The 25,141-nt window shown below is 38.2% G+C and overlaps 1 protein-coding gene across 1 annotated transcript in view; it reads right to left on the bottom strand.

Moving 5' to 3' along the window:
• bahd1 (bromo adjacent homology domain containing 1) overlaps window positions 1–22,828 on the bottom strand; it is a 56,764-nt gene extending 33,936 nt beyond the window's left edge. The window contains exon 1 of the mRNA XM_038286187.1: window positions 22,416–22,828. The gene's annotated coding sequence lies outside the window, so the exon portion shown is untranslated. The remainder of the gene's footprint in view (window positions 1–22,415) is intronic.
• Between the last annotated feature and the right edge of the window lie 2,313 nt (window positions 22,829–25,141).

Here is a 25,141-nt window from a genome sequence, read left to right as displayed (position 1 = left end):
GTAAAAGTTACAGTGGTGGAGATACAGAGAGGAGATCCAGGCACTTGTGACTTGGTGCACCTTTAAACTTGGCATCGAGAAGACAAAAGAATGATAACCAACATCTGGAAGTCAACAACCCGATTAAACTCAGAAATGAGTGACATAAAGAACGAAGTATACTTGGGCTGGACCCTTAAAGGAATAGTACACCCAAAACATGATTAGCCTTCATTTTCTACTCACCCCCATGCTGAACAACACTCTGGAGTACTTTTTTGATATCTCAAACGACGCTACGGACACCGCGGCAGACCAAACCGGATGAAAGTGCGCATTCAGCTCGGCAAAGAACTCATGCTCTTCCTCAACACTGAAGTCCTCAGACATTTTTCTTTCATTGTTTCTTTCTTTGCACAGGTAAACAGCACATTTCTTCTTCTACGCTTGCATTATCGGCAGAGCAGACGCTGAATGCGCACTTTCATCTGGTTGGTCTGCCGGCTTCCGTAGCGTCGTGAACGTGCGGGCGCGCGCTTTCAGGAAATCCTATACACTACTGTTTATGCTCTAAAAACATTCTAAATGACTTCGTTTCGAGTAAATTCTGGATGCTACCCACTCAGGACACTTGGAATACATTGGACGAGCAGTATGGAGGAATATTGACACGTTTTTTGTGGACTTTTATGGACCTATCTGTCTCGGGCACCATAGACCTCCATTATTTGAATGTCAGCAGACAGCAAGAAGCCTCCCAGATCTCCAGATGCATTTGAGATATCAAAAAAGTACTCCAGAGTGTTGTTCAGCATGGGGGTGAGTAGAAAATGAAGGCTAATCATGTTTTGGGTGTACTATTCCTTTAACACCACCCTCATTTTAAAAAGGCCCAGCAACATCTTCCTCAGAGCGCTGAGGAGGAAAAAACTCCCTCCACCTCTGCTGAAAAACTTTAACCACTGCAGAATAGAGCGCATCCTGACGTATGGATGAGCAGCTGCACTGCGCCCAGGAAGAAACAACTGCAGACGGTATTGCAGACTGCTCAATGGATGATTGACTCCCACCTCCCACATCTACAGATCTATTTGGACAGTCTTCTCCAATGGGCCACAAACATCCAGGACGAGAGCCTACTCTATCTAAATAAAACACATCTTTTTTGACACAGATGTGAAAAAGCAGCTGGAGGACATTATGACACACATACACCGCTACTTTCTAGTGCAATAAACAGATCACTGTACATTTTTGTATTAATATTAACACCAAGTCTTAAACTGTATGACTTAACTAAATCTGAAATCACTAAAAGTGGTGCTGCTAACTTAAGTAGTTATACCTTTTATTGTATTTTACAATGGTGATACAGCTTTTCTTTTTCAGGTGCTGGACAGGTAGATTGGTGGATAATCAGACTTATAAATCAAATATAGTTCTAAGAGATGAAGGAAAGCAAATCTATTTTATAAAATATAAAGGTTTAGGGGTTATATTAAATACTTAACATGTGCAAAGAAACTATTTGGATTTCCAAATATTAAAGGAATAGTACACCCAAAACATGATTAGCCTTCATTTTCTACTCACCTCCATGCTGAACAACACTCTGGAGTACTTTTTTGATATCTCAAATGCATCTGGAGATCTGGGAGGCTTCTTGCTGTCTGCTGACATTCAAATAATGGAGGTCCATGGCGCCCGAGACAGAAAGGTCCATAAAAGTCCACAAAAACGTGTCAATATTCCTCCATACTGCTCGTCCAATGTAATCCAAGTGTCCTGAGTGGGTAGCATCCAGAATTTACTCGAAACGAAGTCATTTAGAATGTTTTTAGAGCATAAACAGTAGTGTATAGGATTTCCTAATAGCGCCCCCATGCGCGCTCGCGATTCTACGGAAGCCGGCAGACCAAACCAGCGCATTCAGCTCGGCAAAGAACTCATGCTCTTCCTCAACACTGAAGTCCTCAGACATTTTTCTTTCGTTGTTTCTTTCTTTGCACAGGTAAACAGCACATTTCTTCTTCTACGCTTGCATTATCGGCAGACCAGACGCTGAATGCGCACTTTCTTCCGGTTTGGTCTGCCGGCTTCCGTAGCGTCGTGAGCGCGCATGGGGGCGCTATTAGGAAATCCTATACACTACTGTTTATGCTCTAAAAACATTCTAAATGACTTCGTTTCGAGTAAATTCTGGATGCTACCCACTCAGGACACTTGGATTACATTGGACGAGCAGTATGGAGGAATATTGACACGTTTTTGTGGACTTTTATGGACCTTTCTGTCTCGGGCGCCATGGACCTCCATTATTTGAATGTCAGCAGACAGCAAGAAGCCTCCCAGATCTCCAGATGCATTTGAGATATCAAAAAAGTACTCCAGAGTGTTGTTCAGCATGGGGGTGAGTAGAAAATGAAGGCTAATCATGTTTTGGGTGTACTATTCCTTTAAGGGAATGTTTGTTTCCAGTGGTTGAACCATGGATGCAGACATCAGTTGAAGATGAGCAAATTATTCATCTTCTAATGCACCTTCAAGTAGAGTAAAATAAAACCTTCTGAAGCCTGAAACTTCATTTTAAACAAATACTAACTAAAAACAACACGTAAAAGATTCAAACGAGCCACACAAAAAAACTTGACTTAGTTATGTGTTATTTTCCACCTGGCAGTTAAACCCAGTATTATATGTTCAACACCATGTGCTGAGAATCAGAGGCTTTCTAGATGGGAGGAAAACTCTCCGTTCAGCTGGCAGTTGCTGGTGCAGAGAAACACCAGAGTAGACTCTTAATGAACAAGCCGATATTTAAGCTCAACAAATCTATATCCTCACCTTAAACACTTAAAAGTTTTACTTTGTGGGACAATGAAATAATACTATACACTTTTTTATTCACCATTTTAGCAACATTCTATAGCCACTGCTGTCGAAGCTTGATAATACGATTCGATGTGCAATGAATTATGGGAAATGATGGTCCACAAAGGGGACTCCAACCCTTCATATCACTTAAAAGGAGAACACATTTATCTGCTGCATTTGAACGAGTGTTGGTGTGTTATTACACTGTTGAAATCCAATGCTTCGCTTGTCTGGTCTGAATCAGAAGCAGACTTGAGTTTTCTTTGTTTGTTCCAGTCCAGTTTATATTCAGATTGGACTTATACCTAAAAAAAACTATATCTCAACGCAAGGTCACATGTGTGACCATCCTTCCTCTTTTCTATAGGATGGAAATGACGACAGCAGGACTGAGCACAGACTATGAAATGGAAGAAAAACACTGAGAATTCTTCATGCAGAATCTTTGTTTCGGTGTATTTTCTGTACTATTGTGTCGCCACAATAAAACAGACAGGTGCATTTGTCCTCCCCACCAAAAAATATACTGAGGATGAGGAAAAAAAGATTTTAAAATGTTTACCTCACATATTTTCAATCTGAAAATGCATTACATTGTGATCACTGCCCTGGCCCCTTCATAAGCTGCTCTGATTGTTGATTAAGCAGCTACAGTCTGATGTAAAGCCCTTAGACTGAGTTAAAAAAGTATTTAGAGTATGTTTTAATTAATGGAGCTGGTTTATAATACTTGTTTAAAATCATCTTAAAACTGGGATGAGGACCTGTCCATATCAAGCACTTAACTTCACCAGTGTTCCCAAGTAACGTCAACCATCCAATAAATAGTTTATCTCATCAACAACAGGAGGATTTGGTTTTCGCTGACAGAATAAGGTTGGTGTTAGTAATGGTTAAATACTCCGCTATTCAATCTATTTAAAACGTTTAATATCAGATAACGTGTAATACCCATTGTATTTACTACTTGGTTTAACCGACACCGTTACTGATAAACATCAGCGTCAACTCTACAGAATGCTTACTTTTTGTGCAAGAAAATGTGTGGTACTGAATTGGATTTTTGACAAGGCACCAAGTAAATCACAATGGCTAAATATAGTGCTGGAATATATATCTTTGGACTATTCGACGAGCAAACTGCACGATAAAAAAAATAACTTCTATAAAGTTTGGGAACCTTTTATCTCTTATGTAGGATTTGAAACCTCGGTTCTTCTTCGGAGAGGATTTATAATTTGAGGATGTCCGAATTGTATATGTGCATGCATATGTGTGTATGTGTACGCATATGCTCGTATATAGGTATGTAACTTTAAGAGCTAGTGTGTTCTTTTGTTCTTGTCTTGTATTGTATTTGTTTGTTTGTTAAAACGTTAAAAACCAATAAATATAATTATAAAAAAAAAAAAAAAAAGATAACGTGTAATAATGTCTTATCAGGACAGTAATAGTACATTATTAGAGAGGCAAACAAAGCTGTAAAATATGGATAGACCGAGGAAGGCAGTGAGAGAGAGTCAGGAACTGACCAATACCAAGTCAGAGCAACACCAAACAGGAAAGAGGGTTGCAAAGTGTGCACACCCAGCTGTTAGTGAGGCACTAAGCTTGTCTATTAGATATATGAGGTATGACTCTTATTTATTTTGTTGGGCAAACAATAATCCACATGGAGTTTCTTAGAGAAGGAAAAAAACGTTTTTATTGACCAAACTGTGTTGCGTTTCAAGCTTTAATTTTGGGTTTTCATTGAGGATTATAATTATCCATCCATCCATCCATCCATCCATCCATCCATCCATCCATCCATCCATCCATCCATCCATCCATCCATCCATCCATCTTCTCCCACTTCTTCCATCAGGGCTGTGATAAGAGTTTTATTGTATAAATTAAAATTCAAACATAATTTTTTCATTCTTTATTAAAAAGCTATTTTTTTTCTAGAATATTTTCACGACCATAAGGCGCACCGTACTAAAAGGCGCAGTCTCAGTTATGTGTGCCATTACTGTTTTTAAAACACACATAAGGCGCACCGTATTATAGGGTGCGGGTTTTATATAACGGTAAATAACCTCTACTACGTTTAAATACCTCTACTGCGTATTTAAAAATAGAGCGGGAACAAAACTGAGAATGATTGTGCTTTATTCATGTATTTATTACAAATTATTAATCAAACCTGGGAGCTGGCCGTGAGACAGACACATCGCTGATGACACAGAGCGCTGTGATCACTCCTCTGAAACAGTTTATTGACGCATAAATTAACTTAAAATTCTGAAACCTGCCGGCAGAATATGTTCGCTTTTATTGCAGTTACTGCAGTTTAGATTATTTAGATGAAAAACACCTACCAGCTGCCGCGGTGAACCGCGAGGAGGCGACCCGGCCAGAGGCTGCTGTTGAATGGGATTCCTACTGACAGCGCATCGCTGGTATGTGGGGGTCTGAGCGGCTCCGACAGAAATAATATTGGAAGGTGGGATTGTAATCTGGAGGAACTGACTGCACTGATTAAGTTTTCAGGTGGATTTTCTCTCTTAAAAACATATTAAAACTACTTTATTCCCACTGATCACAGCAAATATAGCTGCAAGGCAGAGAAAGGATAGAGTAGCTCCGCCCAACGCGCGTCAGACACACTTTTGGACCGCGCAGCCAGAGCAGCAAAGCTGCTTCAGCTGCGCGTCAGAACTAACTGGTACAAGCAGCAAAAATGAGGCAGCAGACACGTGAACGTAGCATTACTTTAAACGGCCGGTTCACACCGATGTCGAACGGTTGAAGTTCCTTTGTCAGACCTCCCAGAATAACAGCAAGCACAGCATTCATTTGTTTCACCATGTTTTCCACATCGGCTGTGAGATGGGCACGCATGGAGTCACAGATTAACAGCGATGGTGATGAGTAGAAAAAAACCACCTGGTCTCCTTACATTCACCTCCCTCAGCCACTCTTTCATCATCTCCTCAATGAGGAGATCTGAATAAAGCACATACCTGTTCTTTTATACACAATCCACGCCCACACTTCCCCCTTTAACGTTCTCATGGTGGTCTCAAAAGTCCGCAGTAACAACACACATAGGGCGCGCCGCACATTTTGAGGGGAAAAAAATACGTTTATATGCGTCATATAGTCGCGAAAATATGGTACATTACTCATGTTTTTATGTCAGATAGTTATTACTCAAATAACTTATTCAACTGTCAGTCAATATTAAATGCATTTTTGATTAATAAGACATTAAATATTTACGGTTGGGCTCTGTGATATGGCATAAAAATCTAATCTTTGATTTTCTTCCTACCAAATCTAATTAATCTTTTTTTTTTCCCTCTTAAGTCGCGTTATAAAAAAGGAGACATATCACTTTTTTTTTAAATTAGCTTCTATCTGAAACATCTCCTCGGGGGAGGTGACCTTAAATTAGAGGGCAAAGGAACTCAAGCTGTGAAATTTGCCTGTAAGTCAATCATGTTTCAGAAAAAAATGAATGTATAACAGACTAAATGTTTGCCGCCGGTGGTATTGCACTGTGAGCAAGTTTCTCACTAGTAATGTGGGCAGCTAAGGACAAAAAGTAACAAACTGACTGCACCCTGAGCTATAGAATGCCAAGCAGAGCATTGGTGGAAGGAAATCCAGATTTTCCGTAATTTATGGATCTGTAAGGTTTGCAATCTGCCCCTTTGTATGTCCAACTCTTTACTATAGAACCCTGGTTTCAGCTCTCTTTTGTTGTAGTCATGATGTTTCCTGTCGATTAGAAAGGTGGAACAGCTCTCTCTTTACTACAGACTCATAACAAGGTTACACTTGTGCTGGAAGAGCAATTTACAGGCTAATTCCATCCGCATTTCCTCTGATTTATCTGCACAATATATCCTGTTATTTTAACATCTTCCATAGATTTGAAGTTCAGTTTACAAAGATAAAATGCTCAGTTGTTAGGGAAACAGCTCTATAAACTTAATATTTCATGTAATTTATTTGGAACAAAGTAAATACTTCTAAAAAAACAAATGACTGTCACTGATTAAGTATTTCAGATCCAAATAAACTGTTAAAAACCCCTTTATTCTGTTTTTAAAGAGACTTTAGAATAGAATAGCAAATCTCTTTATTGGCCCACAATGGAGAAATTATGATATAACAGCAGCAAAGCGACAAGCATCATAGGAAAAGAGTCACGAGTGTAGACATTAGAAAGTGCATTAAAAGAAAAACAGAATAAAGTCAGAAAAAAATGCATAATAAAAAATAAAAAAAACACCGTGCAAGAAGAGCAAAAAGAAGTTTTGAATACAAATACTGTAGTCACTAAAAAACAACAACCAAAATAAACAGTCTTGGACATTTTTACAGTAGGTAGATATAAGAAATAGCAGCAACAGCAAAGAGGTGCAAAATGAGTAGCATGTTATTTAGACTGACTAAAAAAAAACTGCAAAATTAGCATAAAGTAAACATTTAACAAGCAAGGCTTAAAAATCAAAAGCTCTCTGCCTGTTCAGCTGTTCAGTTGGGACCAAGTAGCACTAAATCGGTGACTTAGCAACGACACTGTGAAGGAACGCTATGGACAGCGGAAACATGCAAGAGGAGGAGAGTTTTGTGTCGGAGGTCATGAGATGAGTCTCCGCCTTCATACATAATTTATTTAGAGGAGGAAAGCGGGGATGAAGATGTTATGGAAGAGGACGCCAGGGCGGCAGGAGCTTGGTTTGATGTAGAAGGCTTACAGCCGTACATGTCTGAGCCCTTGCCCCGCAACGCTGCCAGTTCTGTTAGCTCTACGCCGAAGATACAGACGCCCATCACTGTGAACACTGGGACGGAACTCAATGGGAAAGTAAATGATTCGGATTTCTTATTTCAACCGTTGCGTATATTAGCTCCGACATACGAGTAAAGATGCTATGAGCGAAAAATTTAGGTTGACAGATGACTGTTGATATATGATTAGCCGAATTTAGGTGTACAGGCTCACGTATAACTAACTGGCAGATTTTAAGACAGGATTTTGTTTTTTAAAGGCACAATATGCAACATTTTTCAGTTAATTAATGTGTTCTATAACGTTTTGGATGATAAATGAGTCATTTCAGGTCGAACAAAGGTTTTCTCGGCCGCCCTGGTGGTCTGTAGGGGAAATACCGTACTTGCAATTGCAGGAGCCCTCGGCCCACACCCACAGGCTCAGAAGTCTTGTGCATCGCGAGAGTCGGTCTTGCTTTACGGCAAGAACTGCTACACGCCCCCAGTGAAAGGCATGCTCGTTGCTAGCGCAGTGGTGATATTTGTGCAGTTATCATGGCGGAACCAGCGAGAAAACAGCGAAAGCCCATGTTGGAGCAGGCAAAAAGAGGAAAAGGGCTCTCTACCGCAGTAGACATGGTGATTCGTTGCGTTCGCCTGTCTGCTAAGCTCAAAACAAACGCGCCTGGCTTGACGGAGAAACCAGGAGAACAGCTGAGCATATTTACGACAGTGCACTTTTACTTTTGCCCTCTGGGGGGAGCCTCGCCGGAAAAATCAACACCGGTTGCATAGTGTACCTTTAAATAGAAATTGTCTAACTTTTGGGACAATATGGTCTGATGAAGAGTGCATTTAAATGCATAATTAAGCCAGAAATTTAAATATAGCTTCCAATGACTTTAAAGTTTATTAAAGGTTTCAAAGGATCTAGTGCTCAAAAATACAAAAGTATTTCAATGTAGTGATTCAAACACAATTTCAAACACTACAAGCTTATTTTTACAGGCTGCATCCCCACAGTCTGCTACACTTTCCCCTAATTAAATGTTTATAGGCCAATTTAAGACAATTTACTTTGTTCTTGCATGATTGTGTGTGGCCAACCCAATATTTACGCAAATCCATTTTAATTACATTTATTGTGCAGATAATGCTATTATCTACATGAACTAAATTTCAAGCAGAACAACTTTCAAATAAAAAATGCAGTAATAATGTGAATAATGTAGATGCAACAGTTTGTGTAATTGCATTTTAAGTAAAAGCTCTAAAATCATACTTTTGGCTTTAGGTGACTGAACTAAAAATGTAAAACATTCAGACATGATTAATTATTACAAAGAAATGTTAAGAATGTAACTTACTAAGACTGAGCCATTAGATATCTTAAAATCAAAATATCTGTTTATACTTCATTTTTTTCAAAATAAATTCCAAAGGTTTTTCTTTTTCTATTGATCAAACAAAACATTAACCTGACTCCACCAGATGGATTTGCTCCGCATATCCATCTGGAAACCTTCCGTTGAAGTAATTTTGGGAAGGGGCGAAAATACTGGTTAGCGGATTGGCCTATGTTGGTGATAGCTGGCCAAATAAAGCAATCAGATCAACGAAGCATATGACGTACTAACAGAGCGATGACAAAGAGGAGCCAATTGATAGATCAAACTCTTGCCGAAACCAGTCGGGAGAAGATCAAAAACATCTTTTCCTCTGAGAAAGCCTCCAGAGCAGTGTTTTGCTCTTCTTTCAGTGAAGAAATACTCTGTAATTCCGATAAAACTTGCTCGATAGCCACGCTAACGCTAGTTTCATCGGCTGAAGCTGCCATTTTCTTTAGACTGAACTGTCGCGCTTCTCGTTGCGTCACACCTCAACCCGCCTCAAAGCCAACGCTGATTGGACGTTCATTTGGTGAACGGCTCCAAATTTTCTTTAACGGAAAGTAGCCAGACTGATCTGCGAGTGAAACCTTGAAAGCTCGCGAGATCAGGATGGTCTCACGAGGCTAACAAAACATTGAGATCAGCAAAAAGTTGGCCACAATATGATAGAGAAATTATCTTTAAAAATTTGATTAAAAATGTATCCCTTACCAAACACGAGCCATGCAGGACACAAGGAAAAAAGAAGAAAAAATTAGAAATTAGATTAAAATTGTAAAGGAAAAGAAAATACTGGTATAAATAGATAAACTTGTTTCATTACGCTTTAAGTTATGTCACAAGGGGCATGTAAGAGGTTAGATTTAATCACAGTAAAGATTTAAAACAAACATACAGCTCTACTGACTGCATCTAAAGTGGACTTATTGAGTTTAACAGCTGTGGGTTCAGTTAACAGCTGGTCTGTTGCAGCACATTTCTGCTGAGATGCACAACAAACGGCTTTCGATCTGAGGGCCTCCTCTAGCTGTTCATATCTTGGTTTGATTACTCAGGAAAATAGAAATATCTGATGTGAAAAACCTCTCTATTTGCTAACCGGTGGTTTCCTGCACAGCTACAGAGAATATCTGGGCCATGTATGGCAGGTGGTCTCGTCCTGTCAGAACACAGTAGCAAAAAGTAGCTTGCTTAGACTACAAAAAACCTTAAAAATCTGAAATAAATCAGATAATTTATACCCACATTGCAAAAAAAAAAAACCTCTGACCTTAAAAAACAATTTATCATGGAACCAGATGAACACATTCAGATTTAAAGTGCAGGTGTGCAGAGCGTGCAGAACGAACTGGGAGCCATTTGTCAGCTTCAGCGTCTCGTCTGCAGATGTTCAGGTGACAGATCAGCACTACAGAGCAGATCCAGGACAGGAGGTCTAATTATATGCTTTTGCTCTTCCTGCTCAAACACACACACACAGCAAGATGTCAGACAGCCTGCCTTGCAAAAAGGGAAGCAAGAGACATTTAAAAAAAAAAGGGAAAAAGAGACAGGGGAGATATCTGAAGAGATTGCAGGAGAGGGGAAGGGAGGCATCAGGGAGAATCTCACATCTTGCTTAGTGAGAGAAACGTCTCACTGAGGGGATGTTCTTTTCCACATTCAGACTCCAGTTTTCTTTCCCTGACAGCGTCACACAGACATCTTTCAGAGAGAAAAAGAAGCAACGAGGAAAGAGAAAACAAGGAGGATTTGTGACAGAGTGACGGCAAAAGTGGAGACAGGAGAAGGAAAGAGACGGCACAGAGTAAGATCCTTGTTAACAATGAAGCTCTGACAGAGGAGGCTTCAGCTGGAGATGGACTGAGAGGTGATGCCCCCCCGTCTGCCCACCTGCTGGGGCCTCGTCATGCTTTCAGCTTCTGCTGAACTGAAGGACACTTGTTGGCGTTTAATTCTCAGTGAAGGAGTCTGACATTTGTCTGTCACACTGAGATCTTCTGCTCAGTTCAGCCACAGGCAGAAACAACACACACAAAACACACATAAGTGCACTCATAAACAGCCCCAGTGTGTGTGTGAGAAAGACCCTGGCTCTGAAAGCTCTGCAGCTGTGGAGTGGTGGACAGCTGACGCCGGTCTGTGGGTCTCCTTGTCTCGCCTGCAGAACAAGCCCTGCCTCTTCTTTCTTGTGAGTTCATGAAACAGACCTGTAATTTTCACAGCTGTGTCTCAGCAGCCAGCAACAGACACAGAGCAAGAGAAGCAGCGAGTTCTGGACAGAGCACAGACTTTTCCTATCCTGATCCACAAAAAGCGCTTCCCAATCTTAGAAAACTGAGAGTCACGCTTGGTTTTGTTGGAAGTTTAGCATTAAGATTCGACCACAGACTGGCTGTTGGGTCTTTGTCTGACTGACCTCTGCATGTCTATGACTGTTTGTACTTGGAAACACAGGTAATAAAGTGCAGCAAATAAAGAAAATAAAGAAACAGTTAAACAATTAAAGGTCATACCTACATGTTTTTCAGCAATGATTTTTTAAAAAAAACAATACATCTACAGAATGTCTAAAGTGATGCAGAACAAGAAGGCTGTCTCTGTCTGTTCTTGACTACAACATTAGCTTTAACTTCAGTCTAGATAAGACAATCTCTACTAGAGCAGTGAGATGCTTCCCAAATAATAAACGATGGATCAAAAGTGATCTGAAGAAACAGCTCAACAAGAAAATACCCCTCCAAGAAGAGAGAGAGGGGATTACTGAGAGGTATACAGAAGCAGCTTAAGGTCAAGATAAGAGAAAGCAAGGAGGTATACAGAAAGAGGCTGGAAAGCAAGCTCCAGGTCAAGCATCATCAATGATCAGAATCACACCTTAGTAATTCAACACTGATCCATCTATAAGCCAGTAGAGTATTTTTCTCGATTTACTTTGGGTGAGGAGTTCACACTCCGTTTGCTGGATGTAAAGTCAAGTGCTTCCATGGTAAATTGGCCTGAACCTAACAAACAAAGCATTATATTCATGATGGATTTTGTGGATATTCAGAAGCAACTGGCATCCAGCTAAACTCAGATACCAATGACAACCACACATAAGGTGAAAAAAGTTTAAGTGCAGGGCTATGAGAATGAGCAGAAGAGGCTGCAGGTATGTGTTTTGGCCACAGGTGGCAGTATTAAAAACACCTCATTAAAAACACCTCAATTTTTTTCTTAATTCTCTCAAAAAAACATTTTTGTCTAGTCTTGAAATTTTAAAATATGAAGTAGGGTTGTCACGATACTAAACTTTTCAACTCGATACCGATACTAAGTAAAATATTCAATACTCAATGTCATTTTCGATACAACAAGGATAAAAACAAAGACTCCAAAATTCAACAGAAATTTTTTCATTAATAAACAAAATACAATAAATAGATAAATAAATACAATAAACAATATTTTGAGGTTGTATGCTGTGCATAATATTAATCAAGCTTGATAAAAAACTTACTAAATTAAAATTAAGTGTTCCTTCCTTGGCTATGCTTTACACACATAACAATGACACTAGTCAAAACAGTTAAAAAACAAAAATAATTCTCAGCAGCTGCACCTGTTACAGAAAAAAGTCTGAAACCGAAAAGTGCACAGAATTATTCAATCACACAGTGTTCAGAAAGTGCATTGTCCTCTAATCTGCGCATAAGATGAATGACTGTTTAGGTGCCACTGGTGGTAGCACTGTATCGATACTTTTAAAAATGAGTATTGTATCCGGATACAACTTTTCAGTATCGATACTTTTTTGAGTATCGATACTTTTGACAACCCTAATATGAAGTCATGCTTTTTCAAAAGGCTGATGCATTAACTAACTCTAGTAAAACAGAGATTTGGGTACAAAATTTACTCAAAGGTTGTTGGAAATTTATGAACCCTGGTTGCTTTCACTTTGCTAAGAAGAAAAAAGAAAAACACAACTTGTGATAAACAGAAAGTTGTGTTTGTACAGCATATACACTGAAAAAAATAATACAACCAATTTTTGTCATTTACTTAATCATATTTAGTTAGATTAACACAATTGTTTTATGACCCTGCTCAAATGAAACAATTGTGTTAAAGTAACTAAATATGAAAGAAATGCCGTAAACGGTTGCATTCCTTTTGTCAGTGTAGTTTATTATAAAAAGTTCAGTAAAAAATATCTTCATTACAAAAAAATAAAAATAAAAATTACAAAATGTCACCATCTGAATATAATGCTTGTCTTAAATAAGATTGAGGCCAACAGAAAGTCAAGGGCCAGACTTTGGACACCCCTAACCTGCAGGTCCTGACTCTTCAATGGTTGATTCAATGCTAAAAAGGTTTGCCATATTCCTCTCCTTTCACAGTGTTCAATCAAAGGAGTAGCTTTGGATAAGATGGGGATCTGAGATGAGATTAATGAATAACGGGACCAACTGCACAGCAATAACTCTCAGCTTCTACCACCAACCATAAGCTGGATGAAAATCTGTTTTAAAAGCCATAAAATTTAGTCAGTCATAAAGGAAAAAACAAATCAAGCCTGCTGAGTTAGAACTAAGGATGTTTTCAACATTCACTCTAATAAAGCAGATTGTCATTAAACAAGTAAACAGGCAGTAAATCCAGCCATGAGTTTCTGTTGAGGAATATTTAAACGTCACTCACAAGCTTTGTTTATTAACACTGCTGCGTGATGTTTTGGAAAGAGTCTGAGTTTCCAGGGGGGTGGAGGGAAACTTCCGGTTTATAACTTCTGGAAAGTCCCCTCCCCCCTCTAATATAGAATATTTTATTTTTTATTTTTTAAACCAAAGCCTTGCAACTCATCATCATAATGTCCCTTTAACCGCAAGTGGCCAAGATCTGAAGCTCCGCCTCCACAGGGACAGCTTGGAGGTCATTGTGTCTCTTTTTTTTTCTCTGAATGAGCGTGTGCGGCAAGGAAGAGAGCAGTTCATCAGGAATAATGGGATTATGTTCGGGACTGATAACCTTCTTTAGCTCTGGTGTGTGGGTGGTGCGTTTCTGTTTAACATGCTTCCATTAAAGCCACATCAAGTCTGTTGTGACAAACTGAAGGATTTGATGTTATTAGGACCCTGAAAGTCAACTCAAGTGTTTCATTTATACATTTTAAACATTTAATGCCTGCTTAAGGTCAGGGTCTCACTGAAGGTCATGAAACAACTGTCCCAGGATGTTAAGAAAAAGGAAAAAAAAACCACTGCTTATACATATTCTGCATAAATCACGAGAAGTTAATCTAGAAACAATATTCATAAGAAATAAAGCTTTACTAGCAGTAGTTTGTTTAGCATTTTGTTTTCTGTGGTATTTGCCTGCTGCAGAGCACAGCAAATCTCCCTCACTGTCGGACAGTAAATACAGCTCAACTTTTATCATTCTTAGGTCAGTTATCAAAATGCTCTATTTAAATTTATCAAAAACTTGGAAAATTTTTTTCAAACATTAAAGAAACAAAGATAATGATGCAAAATATTTGAATTAATCCCAGAACTTAAAAGACCTTATGACGATGAATGACTATGAAAAAAGGGAAACATTTCTCATCTGGAAGGTCATGCAGAGAAGAGGGAGCCATTTCTTTCAAACCTAGGTTAGTTTTAAAATGCACTCTGGGGGGGGACTACAATGGAGGAGCGTTGCCAGAATTATTGCAACCTTTGAAGGAAAAATTCATAGGTGGATAATCCAGGTCCAGAAAGTAAAACACCTGTACAGAGAAGACTTCATTTGCATTTCCAGCCCCTGGAGAATTGAACAGGATGAAGGAAAACCAGGGTTTTTACTTTCAGGACCTGGATTTTCCACCTCTGGAAAGATTAGGAAGTTTGCAAGCCTGACATGTCATCCTAACTATTACAGCATTATGTTGCAGGGTACTATACTGCAGGAGGGACTGGTGCACTTCTCAACATAGATGGCATCATGAAAAAGGAACATTATGCAAAATTATTAAAGCAACACTTGAAGACATCAGTATATTTGAGCAGAAGTGGGTCTTCCAACTGAACAATGACCACAAGTATGAAGCCAAATTAGTTACGAAATGGCATAAAAACAACAAAGTCCTTTTTGCAGAAGGCGCAATCACAAAATCCTGACATGACTCTCAAAAAATGTGCGAATAGATTTGATAAATCTTATAGTTTCAGCTGTGCATAATCCTTATAAAATGTAATAATGGATTTTATAAGAAATCTATGATAGATCAAGAATCTTCAGGTCAGTTTTACCCGCGACCACTGCGAAACCAATGATAAAATAGACCTCCTTTCCCTTTGATGTCCATGTTGAACTGATCCACAGAAAGTAGCTTAAAATGTTTTAACTAGTTTTACGCCTTACACCAATTCAGGAGTAGGTTATCTAGTCAATCAAATCATGCCGTATTTAAAGAACTTTTTAATGAAATAAGTTTACAGAAAATAGAACCTGAAGGTCAAAAACAAGAACAATTTAACAAGATAAATTCATGTTTGAATGCATGGTGAGTAAAGTGAAATAGATAATTAATAAAGTTGGTATAAAAAGATTTGCAAAAATAACAAAAGTGAATTGAAATAGAAGAAAATAAAAATACCCGATAGGCCTCATTAAACTACAGTGAGTAATAAAAAGAGGAATATTTAAAAAAATAAATGTAAGTAAACCAAAGATTTTATGATATATAGTTGCCTAAACTAGACATGTGAAATCATGCAGAGATATAACTTTTTAATATCAGTTTAAATTAGAAATAAACCCTGTTGACGACTCAAGGTCAGCTAAAAGTGAAAGAGCTTAGAATTAAGTTAGTTTTATAAAAACATCAGATTTCTCAGCTGCTGTTAAGTCTTTCAAAAGGCAGTTATCGCTGTAGGTTTTGTTTCGATGTATTGCGATTAGAGGAGCTAGGGAATCTGGATGAGTTGTAGGGCAAAACAGGTCTAATAAAAATGTGGTGCTTTTAGCATTATTTGATTTAAAAGTTTTTGAAATTATACATGATGGACGGGCGACCTGTCCAGGGTGTACCCCGCCTCTCGCCCATAGACAAACTGAGACTTTAAAGTTAAGTTTTCTCCCTGATCTCGGTCTAATTGTGTCTATAAATATTGGATCATTAACCAGACTAAGTTAGCAATAAATGTATCTGTACTCAGGTCAAAACATTTGCATTTTGTTGGCTCTAGGCACCATAACAACCAGAAAAGATTATATTGTTTGCAACTACATATTGACTTGTCAAATGTTAAGAGAAATTAGGTTTCTGCCTCATGCTCCTCTCAATGTTATTTACCTTCTTTCATATAACAATAAAACCAGAATTATGGTCCCTGCTGCCTGTAAACAACAAAGCTACCTGAGGCAACTGTAAATGTTTTGAAATATATTAGAACAGGTTGGTCATTCGGCATCAGCCTTTTCTTTTTATTATTTCCTTATTCTGATTAGTTTAAATTTGAATAAATTCTAAATAATCTGTTTTCCCTTGTTCATTATTTTTGGTAAATGGCTACAAATGACACAATACCTTTTTTAAGTGGTACTATCACATATAAAAAAAACACAAACCATTCATTCAGGTTAAATTAAAGATCATAAACAATATTATATTTAGACACTATCTTCTAAGACTACTAATCTGTTTAACAGCTTTAGCTCAGAAAACACCAACGTTCTTATTGCTTTACAAGCAAAACTTGGCATTTAGGTTTTTTAAGCTTTTTCACACTTGATGCTGCTCCTTTCCTTTTCCTTTCCCCTCCTCTGCTGGGGAAATTACCTCTGTTTTTTACAAATTGTGCACATGTGCAAAATCCTCCCTCAGGTCACCCTTTCTTTTTATGTCAAATAACGAATAATGCTCAAGTTCACTACAAACGGACCAAAAGCGAAGTGTAAAATGCAGAAATGAAACATTATAACCCAGCCAACAGGGCACCGTTTATTTAATCAGAAAGGCTTTATATGCAACCAGAGTGAGCTACTAGTGTAAAAATTCTGCAAGTAATAGTGTGCGACTTCGCCCCTTCAGTTTCTAGGGGACCAAAAACAAAACGTTGCTTCTATAAATGTGTTATGAAAGTAATCTCTTCCTTTTTCATAATCTTTACAGCTTGAGCTGCATTTTTAACATATAATTTTCTGACAGTTAGGAAATAAAATTTTTGAGGTCTGACAAGAGATCAATGTGTGGCTTATAAATGGACTAGATAGGATTAACTTTGTTTGCAGACATTAGATTGAAACCAATTTGGATGTTCCGTCTCCTGTAGCACACACTTTTACTGTATAGTTTTCAATGATATAGGCTAGAGTGTTTCTTAAGAGTGATGCACCAAATATATATTTTACTGGAGCTTAAGAGTTGGATCTGACACGGTGTATTATAACGTTCTAAGAGACTCTCCAAAAAAAGTTAAAAACAGACCACTGGACTTGAACAGGTCCACCCCTTTGGAACAGGGGTTGTTTGGCTTCTTTTGTTAGCCTGCAATGCCCCATACCCGTCTAAGTGTCTGAAAGGAGGTTCATTAAAGGGGATTGTTGGCCTGGCTGAATATTCAAAACCTCGAACTAAACACTATTCCTGACATTTTGAATTGAAAAAGCTTCCTGGATGGGAAGCGAAATGTCTTCAATCTTGGAAACAAAGTCCAGTGGATTGTTTTTAACCTTTTTTTGGGGACGACTATGATCTGGATGACTGAGAATCTTCACCGACATATTATAAGAGACAGAGTCAAAAAGTTGCGTAGTGTGTCTGGTATAGTGTTAAACCAGTGGTATTTGGTAGGGGTGTGAAGAAAAAACAAATAAACAGATTTGCTGTTATATCGAAACTTTCGGATGATCGATATAATATTGATATTTTAGTTCCTAGTATCAATCTTTGAAAAGAATAAACATTTTACCTAAAACAGTGAGGGAAAATGGGAACAGCCACTCTAGCAGATAGCGCCATGGAGCCCTTTTGCTGTGCGGCGCCGCGCCGTACCTGTAGTTGAGGCAGTCACAGTGGAAGACGTGGTATGACTCAAACATGGATACCAAAAGAACTAAATAATCAATATCTTCTGATGGACATATAAAACACTTGCTTTTTTTAATCGATACATTTAACCTGATAGCCTAGGAAAAGATTACAATACTTATATTGCAATACCATGATAAAATCATATAACCCAAGTAGCCTATGGTGACACGTATCGTATCGCAACACCCATGCCAATACTCCGCAACCCCAAGTATTTGTTAGACCAGAGTGACTAATTAGTCCTTCAGTAATTATGCGTAAACAACAACTAGATTAGGAAGTTCCTTAAGGCATTCTTGGGTCACATTTATTCAAAATCTTTAAACTCACTCTAGAAAAAAAATCAATTAGAATAACTAGATATGCTGATGACATAACTTTTTATCTCTGAGTCATCAGGTGACTGTGTTCCTAAACTTTCATTATGAGACTTCCTAAATTGCTACAATATAAACCTGTACATCTTCTCCTGCTTAGTCCTTGTCATGGGAGTGGGGCTGGTGCCCATCTCCGGCACTCTAAGGGCAGGGTACACCCTGCACAGGTCGGCAGTCTGTTGCAGGGATACAGAGACCCACAAAGACACACAACCATGCACACACACACAGTTACGCTTAAGAACAATGTAGAAAAGCCATTTAACCTAACAGTCATGTTTTGGCTGTGGGAGGAAGCCGGAGTACTCGGCGAGAACCGACGCATACATGGGGAAAACATGCAAACTCCATGCAGAAAGACAACGGACCAAAAATGGAACCCAGAACTTTCTTGCTGCAAGGCAGAAGTGACACCCACTGCTCCGCCGTGCAACCACATTATAAATCAATATGGCTGAAGAACGTAGAGTATGCAAGAGAAGCACAATGATAATGGATTCAGACCTAACAGAAAAAATGTTTTTCCTCAAAGCAATATAGAGGATATCTGCCATCAAAAGGCTGCTGCTAGAGTCCTTACTGACCCCGAGAGATCAAATCACGATCCAAAAATTACTGCAATAGCTCACTGTTTATTAAACAAATACATTATAAAATCCTGTTATTGCTCATAAAGGCACTGAATGTTCTAGTGACTTAATCAATTTCAGAGCTTGAACCAAACAGACCACTCAGATCATCGTTGTTCCCAGAAACAGAACAGACCAAAATTTATTTTCTATGTTTCTTACCTTTGAAACCAGCTCCCTAAAGGAAAAAAAAACAAACCCTGATAAAAGCTTTAAGGTGTTTTCTATTTTAAATTAATACTAAAAACGTTACAGTTTGAGTATCCCATATCCACACTGCCAATCATTTTGGAACGCATCATCACTCGCCTAAAAGCCGCCATAAACATTCTAACCACACTTCAAATCCCAAGCAATTAAATGGACAAGTCATAAAAACAGTAAAAAAAAACATTTACAGTTCGGTGCCTCTTTTATTTTAACACTTTAAGCAAACCACATGTAAAAGGTGTTTAGTAAAGTAGAGAGTCTGCTAATTAGAAGAGGATTGTTTCATCATTGTCCCATATAAACAGAACGGCGGCCAAAAACTTTTGAAATCATAAAGCACGTTTTAACTTTTAGTGGCTTTAGCCAAGCCCTGAACTCTAGTTGTATTTCAGCTCTTCCATTATGACTCTGCATTATTTTGAAAAAAAAAAAGAAAGAATCATAAAGGTCTGTTTGTTTGGGTAAAAATTAGATACTTTTACAGTAATTAGTTATACTGAAAAATCTGTTTGAATATAGATGCAGTCGTTCAGTAAATCTAATACTTTATGCAAATTACAAAATTAGAGGTCTAAATTAATCTTTAACATGAGTGAAAACCAGTTATATTGCATGGTTAAATATAACCGATGATACTAAATAGATCTATTAAAGGTCAACTGACACATATATTGACCAAACATCCTTTTGTTGGTTCTACCTTGACACATTTCTATATTTAACATCTTGGTATGAGCCATTACTCTGTATGAGATTACTCATCTTACTTCAAATAAAAATGTGTAAATATCATTGGCATCAAAGGGGGTTTTCATTTAGAGTGATGTTTAAAAACTCTAATGTTCCCCAGTGTTCTTGGTGAATATTTACCAAGACACTTCAACACTTATCTAGGTTATAACACTTCTTTAGAAACCTCATGGTTCTGAGCTTTCATTTAATACCAATATAATGAATACAGCCCTTGTACTCCTGAAGACATGCTCTATTTATAAATGAAAGGTTTGCATACACTGCGTAGAAAAAATAAAGACACAAATCCTTTTTTTTTTCCACAGCTGACATTAATTCACTTGAAGAAATTCCTGTTTTTGTTACCTAAAGATGATGAATCTATTATGCACAATAACGGAACAGTAGCAGAGGGATTTTTTTTTAAACATGTGTCGATGTCTTTATTTTTCCATAATGTCACACAAAGAGGAGTTGTGTTTGAGATACTTCCTTAAATCACACCAACAGGTTTGCCTCCAGTTAATTCAAATGTTGTGAAGCTTACAAAACAATGGTATCATTATCACTGACCTGGTTCTCTCAAATTGTTTGAAACCAGATCAATCATTGGTAAACATCTGAATTCAAAGACAGCCATGAATAAAATCTATAAAAGATCTTGTACTAAATAATTTTGTTAGCTCTAACTGGTCTAAATCAGGAAAAGTTTAATTTGATTTCATGTTATACAGGGAAAAGAAATATAACACCAAATGTTTTTTTTTCTTACATGTAAATAAATACTTTCAACTGCCGTGTTGAGTGACTCAGAGAGAGAAACAATACCTTGAATAAAATAAATAGACTAATTTTTTACACTTTGGCTTCTAACCCAGTTGGAGCGGTTTGGTAATTTTATCATTTGTTTGCATTTGCTCTTTATCTTACCCTTTATTGTGCTTTTGATTTACTGCTTTTCCTTTTGTGTTTTGGGCATATTAGATCTTTAGGGTGTGCACAGCCCTTTGACCAATTATAAAGCATCTTAAAGTGCCACACAAGTAAAGCAGAGTTTAGTAATTAGATTACCATTTCATGTATTCATGATTCACCTTTTGACCTGGTGTATATACTTTGAGGGATTGCATCTGAGTCAATGCAAACTGAGGGACATTCTGATAGGAGCCAGACGCAGTTTAGGGCTAATTACACACATCAGATAGTTCCAACAGGAACACAAACAAGGAAAACATCCATATTCTCATAATAAATTACAGAAGATAGAATGTTTGTTAATTTCATGCTAATAAAAAGAAAAATACACTTATACAACTATACTGTCTAAATGAATCAGTTATTGTTTTGCATAATATAACTACACATTGAAGGGGTTGAACAGTGGTTCTTTGTTTCTTCTTCCGACAATAATATTTTATGACTAACCTTGCTCTGCAAGCTGGGTTTACAGTCTTACAACAATTCCATCTTGAAAGACTCCCGCTAATACCATGGCTAATACGTCTGTCTCATAAAACTAGCGGGTCGGACCATTGACTGGCCAGAAATGTTTTCTGGGGTGGGACATGTAGGAATGACGACAGTGAGAAGGGCCTTGATGGGGCATTACAAACATGGGTACACTGGAAGATGTCTGCCCTCACTTTGCCTGGTTCTGCTGGAGGTTTCTTCCTGTTAAAAGGGAGTTTTTCCTCTCCACTGTCACTACAAAGCATTCTTAGTGTGAGGGATTGCAATCAACTGGTTTTCCTTAGATAGAAAACTTTGAATCAATTTGACTGTATGATCTGGTTGAACTGTAAAGTGCATTGAGATGACATGTGCTGTGAATTGGCGCTATTTAAATAAAGTGAATTGAATTGAATTAATAATGTGATTTCATGAATATTAAGTTTCCATTATCTGTATGTCATTATCATCGACAAAAACTTCAGCAAACATATCTAAATAAAAATGCTCAAACCTGCAACAGATAATAGGTTTTAATCACTAAACATTTCAACCACATCTGAAAAAAGTAAACTAAATAAAGTGTCAGGTGATTAAACTGCATCAAATCAGAACTGAAACTAAATGTTTATCAAAAGCAGTTTTCAATTAAAGTTGGACAGACAGAAGCTGGTAAATAACTCCAGCTGGAGCTGCTGTGACATTTTCAGCGGTCATAAGCTGAAGGGTAAGCCGAGGCTCTGCCCACAGATCAGGCGACAAACCTGCGGAGGAGACCCCCCCCTCCTGGAGCGCTCTGAAAGTTTGACATAATTTAATAAACACTGGCGGCTTGATGTCGCGCGTTATTCTTCTTATGATCCAGCTGTCTGATCGCCCCCCCTCCCTCCTCGGCACTTTCAGTTTTACAGATAAAGAGTTGTTGTTGTTTTCTTACCGTTTCGCAGAGTAAAATCAGCCCCGGAACAAGCAGAGGCAGAGCGGGTTGATCCTTTAGAAAGAAGCCCGGATCGGTTCCTCTGGGAAAAGGTGCAGAGATGCGTCAGGTGTATGAGCTTCCCACGAATGAAGGAGGAAAAGCGAGCGCAGGGCGACTCATGTTGATCTGATCTCAGGCAGCCTGCTTTATTTCCTTCCTCAATCCAAACTCCAAGCCGCGACGCTGTGGGGAAAAAAATAAAATAAAATCCTCCCTAGAGTCTTTAAACCGGAGAAGATGAGTTTAAAAAGCGATCGAGGCCCTGAGCGCAGATCCTGCAAACTCCGGCTGACTTTGGCATGTTTTACATAACAGCATCATCCGCTTTTTATGTTGACGCATCATGAAGGGAGAACATGGCAGTTTCTTAAAGGGCCACACTGCATGGCAGAGCAGAGCAGAGCGAACGGCCCCAGCTGCTGCTGCTGCAGCAGAAAGGGGCCCGCTGGGCTGACAGATGGCTCCTGCGCACATTATTATGTCTTTAAGATCCTTTCATTTTGACTCTGGAGATAATTGTGACAGCAGCGACCATGGGCGGTTCTAGACAGGGGCCAGCGGGGGCCAGTGCCCCTGTAGATCATGTCCTGTTATGGCCCTTATACAGAAGACATAATACTCAAAGAAATTCTAACAATAATATGCGCTGGAATAGGCATGGTTACTGATAGGTCCTTTAGATCTATTTAATTTTTTTCTTTACAAATTCTGTTTTACAAATTATCTAAAAACAATAAGGCGATAGCTTCAGTGGTATTGAGATAGGATTCCAGTTTCCATCTGCTAAATTTTTTTTTTTTTTTTCAAAACAAATTGCTCTAATGTTATGGCTAAATTTATCAGTTTTTTATGAGTTCTAAATCAGATTTTTAGAAAACAGTAATTTTTGAAACTTAAATTAAAGCTACAGTGTGTAATTTTCAGCGACATCTAACGTCCAGACTGCAGACCGCAGCAACATGAACATCTCCCCCCCACCGCTTCTCCCACCCAACAGTACGGCAAGCGTTACGGGACAAAATGTCTTCCACGACGTCCGCATCACCTACCTTCTCAAGTGATGAGGTTTGTTTACATAGATAATTTTACAGATAGTATTTCATTAGTCTGTGTGTTCAGTACCGTCTCAGTTCATCTCTCTCAACTTGCCATAGTTACTTTCGAGCATAATGGCCGATCTCGCAATCGCTAGTTTGTTGGCTCTGCGCTGCCGTAGCGCAAAGATGTCTGCCTCCATGGCTGCGAGACCCGCTCCTATGTAATTATAAATAACGAATTCTAAGGCAACGCAAATATTAAGGTTAAGAGGCTGAGCTCGTAGATGATGATAAATAACATAGTTATGTATAATATATTACATTTCTGACTGTATATCCCTGTAATTATTACACACTGTAGCTTTAAGTCATAAATGTGTAAATTTCCTGAATTAAGAATGTATATTGACCTAATACAAAAATAAATATAATTAAACCTAATTAAATAGAAGTTTCACTTTGTGCAGCTATATTAAAATGCTTGAATCCCTTGCCCTGATTTTTATTACATGCTTGGGCCCCCATGAAATCATGCTGGCCCCCTGGAACATTTGGTCTAGAAGCGCCACTGGCAGAGACAGACGGAGCTCAGCTGGTGAATGGAGGGCTGGTTCAGCCAGCTCACACTCAGGTGTGACTGCGGAGCAAAGGAGGGTCTTATCTCCACTGTTTGCTAAATTAAACGTTGACTTTTATGCATTAGCTCAGCTAATTGGTTTTGTTGAGTTGATCCCCGCCAGGGGCGGAGCTAGATGGGGGGCCAGGGGTGGCCATGGCCACCCTTAGCCAATCATTGGCCACCACTACCAATTTATTTCCCTATACAGATGGTGGCAACAGCAATACTCTCGAGTGGAATATTTAAAACATTTAAAATGTTCATATATTAACAATTACTTGACAACAAAAACAAAGTGGTTAATTATGCACATCAATATACTAACATTAAAGATGATAAGCACAGAATTCAAGCAGAAACAGATTTTGTGTTATATGGGGTAAAGATAAAATTATGTGTCTCTGCAAGTCATCTAGGAGTCTTCAGTGAAATCATAGATAAATAGCTATTTTAATGAAAACTTATGAATCAATTTATGTAGATATTAGTAATTCTAAATGTCAATTTTATGCAGAACGATTACTGATAAAAGCAGGTAAGTAATGACGATGGAAAAGATGTTCACCCAAAACTCAAACCTGAAAGAATTTTATCCACTATATACCTTTTATCGAGAAAGCACGGATGTTTTAATATATTCGTCTATTTATTGGCAAAGGCTGTGTGAAAGTATAGTTTGACTTTATTTAGAAAATATGGATGTTTTGCTCATTAATTCTCCTGTTGGAACAGTGTAGATTGACCGTGAGGTTTTGGTGCCTATCTACTTTTGGCCACCCCTCAGTGTACATTGCTTATTGCCATCCTTATAAAAATGTTCTGGCTACCCCTCTGATCCCCGCAAATCGGATTATTAATAAAAAAGGAAATTCAGTAATTACATGAAAAAAAAAACATATATGACTGCATTTTAAGTTTAATTTTGGAGTTTTAAATAACACAGTAAGAAAATGTAAACAGTTATGGTTATGTTCCAAACAACCAAAAGTCTGACTGGCAGCCAGAAGATCATTGCAAAAAAAGGCTGT

This window comes from Cyprinodon tularosa, unplaced genomic scaffold, assembly GCF_016077235.1.
Source record: "Cyprinodon tularosa strain WSP-4 unplaced genomic scaffold, ASM1607723v1 ctg222, whole genome shotgun sequence".
Taxonomy (NCBI): Eukaryota; Metazoa; Chordata; class Actinopteri; order Cyprinodontiformes; family Cyprinodontidae; genus Cyprinodon; species Cyprinodon tularosa.
The sequence above is the reverse complement of the archived record's forward strand: the minus strand, read 5'-3'. Positions and strand labels throughout refer to the sequence as shown.